The sequence below is a fragment of the Theobroma umbraticum genome, unplaced genomic scaffold (genome assembly GCF_002168275.2).
Source record: "Theobroma umbraticum cultivar Fairchild unplaced genomic scaffold, ASM216827v3 scaffold_30.0, whole genome shotgun sequence".
NCBI classification, from domain to species: domain Eukaryota; kingdom Viridiplantae; phylum Streptophyta; class Magnoliopsida; order Malvales; family Malvaceae; genus Theobroma; species Theobroma umbraticum.
This window is the reverse complement of record NW_018397254.1, coordinates 4,591,542-4,600,743: the sequence shown is the minus strand read 5'-3', so window position 1 is coordinate 4,600,743 and position 9,202 is coordinate 4,591,542. Positions and strand designations below refer to the sequence as shown.

The 9,202-nt window shown below is 39.6% G+C and overlaps 1 pseudogene; it reads left to right on the top strand.

Annotated features, from left to right (window-relative positions):
- Positions 1-4,238: 4,238 nt before the first annotated feature.
- LOC110416254 (uncharacterized) lies at positions 4,239-5,753 on the top strand (annotated as a pseudogene).
- The last annotated feature ends 3,449 nt before the right edge of the window (positions 5,754-9,202 follow it).

The window sequence follows — 9,202 nt, the reverse complement described above, 5'->3', positions numbered from 1 at the left end:
TGGAAGGCACCAGCATCGGACACTACGAGAGGCTGCCTATTCAAGTGCATGAAGAAGAGAAAGGTGGCGTTTCGGTGGCAGCAGAGGCGTATTTCGCGCATAGTGATTTCGGAGAGAGGTTGTGGGAGAGGAGAGGGAAGGTGGGTTTGAACGAGTTCGGAGAGAAAGAGGGAAAAGGGTATGTGAACAGAGACGTTAGGCCTCAGGGAAGTAGCATTATTCACGATATTACATCCTTCGTTACCATTAATGAATAATTGTCTTTTTATTTATTTATTTGTTTTAGGTTGGACATACATTAAATAATTGTATTCTTACAAGTTCCAGTTAGTTCTGAAGTAGTATTATGAACCGCTCTTTTTGCATTTTCTTTCTCTTTTGAAGATCAATTTGCACTTCAATGATTAACTCCTTGCTTGAATCAAACCCTTCAATCTTGGATCTCCCTTTTCTAGTTGCTCTAGATTTTACTGCAGGATTGTGTTTGCATCTCCATTGCCATCTCCGCTGACAGAATCAGATGATTACTAGCAATATCTTTGTGTATCTCGGAGAATTACCCAATTTGTTTTCACGAAGTCACCATTTTCCAAATCCTGTTTCTCCTAGTCCTAGCTAATGAAAGAAAACCAGCTTGAAATTTGAGGATATGTAAAAAGTGAAAAGACAGGAAATCGCATTGGGCAATCCACGGTTAAAGCCAAATGTCAGGATTAGAAGGCTAGGACGAAACCCACATTCGCTTGTTTGATCACTCCCTTGAGGAAAACACCAAAGGCTGATATAGGCTAGAAAATGTCGAACATGAGCCAATCTTGAAAGTTGATCAGGCCTGATAGACAGTATCTGATCTGCTCTTCCAAGCCTAACTAGCACTAGACCGGATTTCCCCTTTACTTTGGGCTCTCCACATTTTTTAAAATGAAATTAAGGAGATAAATAATCTCGCATGGTAATTGTTTGCCAATATGCGGATAATGAATCGGTTTAAAAGGCAAGAAACCACATCGTCCAACCAGAGTTTTATATTTAAAATGAACAACTTCCGGCTGCATGTATCACATTGATTAAACTAATAAAGAACTTAAAACATGTGTTTCATCGGATAAAGAGATGCAGACAGACAGAAATAACAAATTAAAAAAAAATTGAAAAGCAGAGAGGTGAGAAGACGCAGAGGTGGTTTTTCTATTAGTGATATATAGGATCCACATAGAGAAAACGAATTTAAAATGGTCCAATTGTACCCAACTATCGCAGTTCTTGGTTTTCCGAATGCTCCCATTGGCAATCATTTCAACCAATGCATAGGTGCAGATGGAGGTGGGAATTGGCCTGGAGTTCACATCTTAATTTAGACATGATTAGCTTTGCCCCAGCAGCTCACATGACTCTCTCTCTCTAAGGGGCTGTATCCACATTTCACAATGTTGGGTTTGAACTTTGAATCAAGTCTTTGGGATTCTAAAGGGTGATCTCCCCAGAAAAGGTCAAGGAACGGACCAATAACACTAAAAAGAACATAAAAAAGTGAAAGAGATGAACCTGTTTATAAGTCAAAAACAAAGAAGATATCTTTTTGCCAAGTAAAAACGCTGGATGAACATTGTCTCAGAAAGAGAACAAGTTCGATCTTGGTATTGTTAAAGACGTCAGAGATGATGTAATGAGGAGAATGTTTGGTATCAATCTCGCAATGGCGTGGAAGAGAAAGGGATCCCACTAGCCAAGCAAAATGAGATGGAGTGACCCCACCAATGGAGGGATGAGAAGGGGGAGGTGCTCTTGCATGTGATTTCCCACTACTCTCTCATGCATGTGCTGTTGTAAAGGGAGGAGTAGCTTGTTTTGTTGGAGATACAGAGTCTGATGTCTTTGAAATGAAGGAAAGGGTTTCAGACCTGAAAACGAGACAACATTAATGGCTTCCTCGCAGTTCAGCTCATTCCGCTTATTGAATCACAGAATGCTGTTAGTTTTCGATATGGTGGGGCAGAAACCTGAAAATGGTTATGGAATCATATAATTTAGCATTAACCAGCGGAAAAGTCTGTAAACAAAGACATTGCCAAATTAAAATTTCACTGGTCTGGTCCTGTCGCAAGTTCTGCCTTATCTGATCTTGTATGCGTTTTGGCTCTCGATCAAAATGTTAATAACTAAATATTTCATTTCCTCCATTTCTAAAGACTACAACATTTGTCAAGGCCAGACTCATTTATCTCACACTAATTTCCTACTAACATTAATTTCCAGTTGGCATACAAATTAATTGCAGTCCATTTCACCTGTATAGGTTTAGTCTAGTCTGAAGGGTGATTACAGGCAATATATAGTAGACTCATACATTATGGATTCATAGCAGCGCTGACTCAAGCAGGATTTGCATCTTTGCAAACTGATATTTACCTGTTATGAATATTCCTGCCTTGGGCAATACCAAAAAAATAAAAAGGTACTCCAATTCCATATTAATAGACACTGCAAGTTGTACACAAGCTTGACCTTGGATCCTATGTGAAAGTAATCGATAAGGCAAGTGAGCAGACTTCTACCTGCACTAATAGGTAATGGTGGCTATTCTTTTCTCATTCTTTTTGTTGAAGGTACGGAAAGTTATTTTCTTCTTATTGGCTATTAAGACGAATCCTGATAGAGATTTGCTTAATATGGTGGATAATAACATAACATCCACAATGCTAATTAAGGTATTTCTACACCTACTAAAGTAGCAAGTACCTCTTCCTTTCAGTGCTTGGTTGGAGAGCACCAAATTTCACATGGAGGGATGAACTAGTGACTGGCTTGCAAATCGAAAGGTCGTAATTGTTCTTCCCCCCTCCCAAAATTTAGCTTCAATTATTGAGATAATTGGGTGGCTATTCTCGAAGTGGTGCTTACTCTAAATAGGATTTTAAAACAGGATAGGCCAATTTGGAAGGTGGTCATTGTCAGCTTGCCCATATTCAATCGGATTCTAGAACAAAGTTATCATTCAAAAGTTATTAATTAGATGATGGAAACAGGGGACTCCCTTCACTTCAGAAATAGTATGTGATACTGATGGAAGTTATTTCTTCACTTCACTCCGCTAAAATATGATGGTATATATGGAGGTTTCTTCTTGCTTCCCGAGAAGTGACAAAGCATTGATTACTCTGTTTTTTTGCCATCATCTCTCTTTGATCAGTGATTACCTCTTTACTTCAGTGATCTTATGAAAATGGTTGCAGGCTTCTGAAAGGACTTGGTACTGGACATATGGTAATATACAATAGCAATGAACTTTATCAAGATTGTAAATGATACAGAGTTAGAATCAAATTTCCATGATAAAATCCTCAAGATTTTTACAGGTTTTCAAGCCCATGCACTCAAAATGGTGGCACTATGTTTCCTGCACTAACTAGCTAGATTAGTTTCATTTATTTAAAACATTCGCAGCATAATTCTTTTCTTCATCTCACATCAACCAATAAGAACAATACACGAAGTAATATTTAATAGCAAATGGAACCTTTTTTTCAAACTGGTTCCTTATTTAGAAAATCTATAGAGCAATTACTATCAACCTGTCATGGTGTTTTCTTGTCATAAAATCTTATCCCACCACTATGGAATCAATTCAATTGCCTATCCTCTCATGCATCACATCTTCACTAGTAAATATTTATATTACTAATGTTAATTCTAGCACCCTTATAACGTTATATATTCATTTAAACCCCAATCATCGCACTGTTGAATCAGCTGTTCCCTTTTCAACGATCGAAGCAATAAAATTAGGCTTAGAATATGGTGCATTATAGGAGAACCTATCAGCAGATAATGAGATAAATAATATTATTGTCAAGTTCATTAGATGGCTCATGTTATCTAAACAAAAAAGTTGTTGTGAGTTGCTTATAATTTAGTTATATTTATATCAATCCGCTTAACCATACTTGCCATAGGTCTGACTCATATATCCATCAAACTGGAAAAGATAAAGAAGATTATGTTTGCAGGCTTTGTTACCTACAAGAAGTTGTGGAAATGACTGCTAAGTTCAAATAAATGTTGGCGCCAGCAAAAGCACACTAGTGGGTCTACTAGTGTGAGTTTAAACTTGTGTCTTACTGCCGACTGGACCATCTTGTGGGGCACCCACAACTCCCCTTTCGCATGTGCTATTTCCTAACCCTCTCAATGCAGCAAACGCGCATTTGGTTTTCGGTTTCCAACGTAATCCCTATATATACTCACATTCACTTGCATTCTGAGCCAAGGTCGTGGGATTCGAAACATTCCAATGGCTATCAAGACGCTCTTTGGTGCAGTTTTATTTCTTTTATTAGGTGTAGGTATCTGTTCCGCCGCTAGAGCTCTCCTCACTTTTGACGAAGTAGCTTCTCACCTTCCAGGTATTGGACATGGTGGTGGCACCGTTTCTGTATATGGTGCTGGCCTCATTGGAGGAGTTGGAGGGTTCAGGAGGTGGTGGTGGCAGTGCCTATGCAGATGTAGGAGGAGCTGTTGGATATGGAGGTGGTAGTGGTAGTGGAGAAGGTAGTGGTGCTGGTTATGAGGAGCCGGTGGACATGGAGGTGGTGGTGGCAATGGGGGTGGTGGAGGTAGTGCGGGTGGAGCATCTGGATATGGTAGCGGAGGTGGCGAAGGAGGTGGAGCTGGTAGTGGTGCTGGCTATGGAGGAGCCGGTGGACATGGAGGTGGTGGTGGCAATGGTGGCGGTGGAGGTATGGGGTGGAGCTTCTGGATATGGTAATGGAGGTGGTGAAGGAGGTGGAGCTGGGTATGGAGGAGCCGGTGGACATGGAGGTGGTGGTGGCAATGGGGTGGTGGAGGTAGTGCGGGTGGGCATCTGAGATGGTAGCGGAGGTGGCGAAGGAGGTGAGCTGGTAGTGGTGCTGGCTATGGAGGAGCCGGTGGACATGGAGGTGGTGTGGCAATGGGGGTGGTGGAGGTAGTGCGGGTGGAGCATCTGGATATGGTAGCGAGGTGGCGAAGGAGGTGGAGCTGGTAGTGGTGCTGGCTATGGAGGAGCGGTGGACATGGAGGTGGTGGTGGCAATGGCGGTGGTGGAGGTAGTGCGGGTGGAGCTTCTGGATATGGTAGTGGAGGTGGCGAAGGAGTGGGAGCTGGTAGTGGTGCTGGCTATGGTGGAGTTGGTGGACATGGAGGTGGTGGTGGCATGGCGGCGGTGGAGGAGTGTGGTGGGGCTTCTGGTTATGGAAGTGGAGGTGGAGAAGGAGCTGGCTCTGGGTATGGTGCTGGTGGTGTTGGTTCAGGAGGTGGTGGTGGTGGAGGTGGGAGTGGTGGAGGTGGTGGAGAAGGATATGGCCCTGGAGGGGCACATGGAGGTGGATATGGTAGTGAGAAGGAGCCGGAGGAGGTTTTGGTGGTGGTGCAAGTGGTGGCGGTGCGCGGCGGCGGCTCTGGTGGTGGAGGTGGTGGTGGATATGGTGCGGGAAAGGTGCACATGGTGGAGGTTATGGAAGTGGTAGTGGGGGTGGCAAGGGTGGTGGCTATTACCCTTGAAAGTCCCTTATCAGTGTTACAATATCCTAAGAGTATTGATTTTCTTACCACTATTATTGACAAAAATAAAAGCAATTTGGGTAAGAAAATTCTCATATAGTTAAAGGTATTGCAGGAAACTTCGGAAGCCGAATGGATGGTTTAAGAAGTTTGTATCATATGATCATCTTTTCCTAGTCATTTCAGTTATATACCAAGTATGTGGTTCTTATGCATTTTAGCAGTCCAAATTTTATATATATTGATATCTATTAATCTAATACAAATAAATTACTGACAAATTTGAAGGCGTGCATGATCTTAATGATATCTGCATGGGATGACTTGAATTATACATGATCTGGATGGAATAACTTGAATTATACATGGCTATAGTAGTATAAACGTACACAAAATAACTGCGGTTTGTCAATATTGTTCAGCTTTTGGCTAACTCCGATAATCAGATCCTTAAAACCTACTATAGTCCATAGACAACAAGCAGACCCAAGAGGAAAGGAGATGTTGATCCTTATATCCTCTGTTTCTGTGCCTCGCTGTTTCCCATATTTACAAGCAGGGCAGGGAATGTCAGGCCAGGTCCCTTTACAGTGCAATTTATGTCACCATGACACCAATTTTTGTCTCTTGATGTGGAAAATATGTACCATAGATTTTGCCTGCCGCCCTTCTGCTGCCATCATATATAAAGTGCAGAATGTTTTCTTCTAGTGATGCAACAGTATCTTTGCCTTTGATTCCATGGAATGGAAAAGATGGAAAGAGGCATCATTATTTGTGATGCTAATTTTAATTAAAATTTTAATCTACTTCAACTAAACAACAACAGGAGAGAGGAAAAGAAACGCTTCAATCTTCATGATGATTAACTTACATTTTTTGGCTAGTTAGAAGAATTTGATGGCTGATGGGGCTATTGCTAGACCTTATATGACAAAATCTCTTTAATATTTTCCTTTTTCGCATTCTAATTATTAAGGAAATTGCTATGTGTATACATGATATGGGTATATAAATAAATACCATAATGATCTCAATCTTATTGCTACATTTTTAGGAAGGTTTGGACTTTGGAAAATTAGGCCACTGTGTGAGGAGAAGCAATTTTAAAGAGAAACACTAAACTTATATTTGATGCCCATACTACTCCGAACCAATACGGGTATCCAGAAATAGCTTTTTAGCTGCACACTCAATTTTGCTTTTTATCATTCCTTTTAAATGTTTAAATCATATTGAGTGTTTATGTAACTTATTAATTCCACTTTTTATTTTTATATTCTTAATTTTTTTTTTCCTTTTGGAAGCGAATCATCATGATCTTCAGTTTATATTTTTTAATTTGTTTTGCTCTTTTTTCAAAAATATTTGAAGTGAGTTTGGAACTTATTTAATTTTAAATGCATATTTACACAATTTTAAATTTAATTTCATAAAAAATTATGTAGAAAATATATATTTCCAAAAGCACGCATCCTTACCACTGTGACACTATACTAAGACTAGTACTATTAACAAAAATAAGGTTAATTTGGGTAAGAAAATGCCCCAAGTTAAAGGTATTGCAGGAAACTTTGGAAGCCAAATGGATGAACTTAGAAGTTTGTATCATATGATATTTATATGAATTCATATTTTCCTAGTGATTTTAAACATACACTATGTATGTTTGGTATTCATATTAGCAATCAAAATTTTATATGCATTAATATATATTAATCAAGTTGAAATGGATTACTGGATAATTTGAACACTACAACGTACACAAAATGCAATTTTTCAGTATCTTTCAGCTTTTGGCTAACTCCAATAATCCAATCCTTGAAGCAACTATGGTCTACAGACAACAGGCAGATCCAAGAGGAAAGGGATTGTTGATCATCCCAATGCTTAATTCTTCTGTTTCCCATATTTACAAGCAGGGAATGCCTGGTTTTTTTTCCCTTTACAATGCACCAATTTTTGTCTCTAGATGTGGAAAATGTTGTCTCCCCTTGTCTTACCATCATATATAGAGTGCAGAACAATTTCTTCGTATTTGATTCCATGAAATGGAACATAGATTAGACATTGAACAATGGGCATCACAGTAGCAGATAAAACCCGCTTGACATCTCCTAGCTTCTCCACAAGCTCACACCTTCGGGAGCCGGCGGAAACCAGGCAGGCCGTCATGGCGTGCAAATACTCTGTGATGGATTTCCCCATGGCCCGCTTCTCTGATTTTCCAATGGGCCGGCATGAGTGGATCAGCGGGGAATCCATCTCGCAAGCAGAGAATCCGGGCTGGAGTAGGGTAGATATTGTTGGCGGTGTGACTATGTACGTAGAACACAACCTCATTTTCTAAAACAAAAATCCCTGCTCTATTTAATGTCTACTTTGGTCAATTTTTTATAATTTTATGTTAAGTATTTAGTAAATTTTTTTATATTAATGTTACTTTTATAGTTAAATTATATATTTCTAATGTTAGAATTTAGGACTCATGGTCTAATATCTAAAGTTAAAAATTTTAAAACTAATTTTTTAATTGATAGTATAAAATAGAACACTTCGACGAAAATTATAAAAGAAGATATCAAATAAGACACCAAGTGAAGTCACAAGATTTTTGTTCTCTTCTATATACTGATATTGCTGTATAATAGGAGGATTTTAAAAGATGTATCCAATACAAAGGATGAATGAGCACTGCTTTAAAATGGTAGAATATATCTGAATCTTTTTTTTCTTTTCTTTATTGTTTTGCATAAAGTCTTATTACTTACACATTGGCGTCTATGGCTATGGGGCGCCAAAAGGTGTAACTCGTAACTCCAATATCTTTTATGGGGTCAAAGGTACTGGTTTTATCTATGCTGGAATGGATCAGCTGTTGTCATCATTGCAGATCTAGTGGGTGTAGTACGATTGAAAACTTCGAATCCCTTTTTTTTGGGGTGTCCCCGCAATTCCTTTCCTTCTTCTCCTTCGAGTTAATCAGGAAGAAACTATAAAATGAACTAGTAAACCCATTAATGGATATTGCATGATGATTCAGAGGGTGAAAAATGAGCATTAACTTGTAAATATTTTGTCAGCAGAGAGCGATCATACATTACAATTCATAAATTCTAGTTTCCGATAGTTGAATGCAAATTTATAAAAGGAAGCTGTTGGAGATTAGTCCGGATCACTACCACTCTGGAAAATATAGAAGATAAGAGAAAGTTAGGTTTTAGGTTTAAACTTTTTATCTCATGAATGACGATGTATGGATATACAACGAGTTTGGTAGTGTTAGAGATGGAGGACAGCACAAGCACACTAGCTGGCGAGAGTGAGGCTACTAGCGTGAGTGATGGTGTGCTTGGCTGGTGTTCCTGTATTGCTGCACCGTGGGGTCTCGACTTACTCTTTTACATGTGCCTCAGCCACTTTCTACGCAAACAGAACTCTGTTTCTTCCTATAAATACCCATCTTCTCTCTCATTCAGAGCCATGGTCGTTGTGGGATTCGAAAATCATTCCCATGGGCATCCACAAAGTTCTTGGCGCTGTTTTCTTTTTGTTTTTAGGAGTCGGCATATGTTCCGCCGCTAGAGCCCTCCTCACCTTTGATGAAATAGTTGGCCACATTCCAGTAGGTGGTTATGATGCAGGTCATGGTGGCGGTTCAGGT